Source organism: Buceros rhinoceros, unplaced genomic scaffold (genome assembly GCF_000710305.1).
Source record: "Buceros rhinoceros silvestris isolate BGI_N320 unplaced genomic scaffold, ASM71030v1 scaffold41968, whole genome shotgun sequence".
NCBI classification, from domain to species: Eukaryota; Metazoa; Chordata; class Aves; order Bucerotiformes; family Bucerotidae; genus Buceros; species Buceros rhinoceros.
The window spans coordinates 539-1849 of NW_010427049.1; positions in this window are offsets into that span (position 1 = coordinate 539).

The window sequence follows — 1311 nt, forward strand, 5'->3', positions numbered from 1 at the left end:
GCCGTGGTCGTTTGTGGTGGGACGCCTGAACCCGGGAGTTCTGCAGGGGAGGGACCGGGGGTTTTGCTCTGGTTCTCTCCAGCCGCAGGTCGGAGCGAAGGGGCCGTGTTCTGTGCTCCAGCCGAGGGGCCTTTCACCCCTTTTATTGCTCTTTGCAGGGCCCTGGGCTCTTTCCCGTGGAGCCAGGAGCGAGTGGAGTAGCAGGCGCGGCTGTAACGGGTCAGACCTGTTCCTAGTTAGATCATTGGTGAGGAGGAGTGGTGCTGGAACACGGTTACTGGAGGAAGAGGGGGTGTGTGGTGGAGGAGGGGGCTGTGGCCTGGGGAGCAGCTGGAGGAACAATTGCTGGTTCTTCTAGAGGTGGGTCATGGGATGTGTGTGGTCACACTTGGGGCCCAAACCCTGCTGATGGTCTGGAGCTGCTGGGCTTCATGGAGACCCCTCATGGGTGAACTGCTGGTAACTCAAGAAATCCGAAGGGAAGGAAAGGGTCTGCCTGGGATGGTGCTGCCGGGTAAGGGCTGCCCTTCCCCGTCTGGCCTCTCTTTTGCTGGGTGGTTTGAGCAAGCCTGGTGGGGGAAGGCTGGCGAGGCTTGGACAAGAACTTCTTCCTGCCGTGGCTTGTCTCCCCACCCACTGCTGACGCTCAGAGCTGGAGTAGCAGCTCCCTTGGCAGGTGCCTCGTCCCCAGAGAGACCCTCTGAGCTCAGACCAGAATGTAAAGTCATATTAGGGAACGCTTAGTAAGCAGGTGCATCAACGGGGTGGATCTGCCCAGATCCTTAAAAACCTCTTGCAGGCAGCGGCGTGGCAGGAGGCTGCGGGAGCAGTGGAGCCTCCCCATGTGAGAGGTGGCAACTTCTCTTGTGCGCTCTGCTCTTCTCCTGGGCCAAATGCCAGAGGATCAGCTCCGGGCTCTGCTTCCCTGCCATCCTCCTCGGGGGGTTGTAGGAGAGGATCTGGGGCTGTGGAGAGTAGCGAGGGCAAAGGGGAGGTGAGAGGAGGGACCGGCTGTGAGGTGCAGTTCGCGTGTCAAACAGATTTGTTTCTCCATTGTCTCCTCTCGGAGCAGGAGGGAAGGAGCCAGGCTGGTGTGAGGAGGCGGCTCCTTTCCTCCTCCTCCTCACGTCTGCTGAGACCAGAGTGGCCACGCCAGCAGGCCGGGGAGCCCGTATTTGCTGAGCTGCTGCTCTGAAATTCCACCTGAAACCCCAACACCAGCACCTACACGGGCCAGACCTGCCGAGGAGGACAGAGCTGGGAGCAGGACACTGGCTGGGATGTATGTGGCACGCTGGGGCCTCTGCTGTC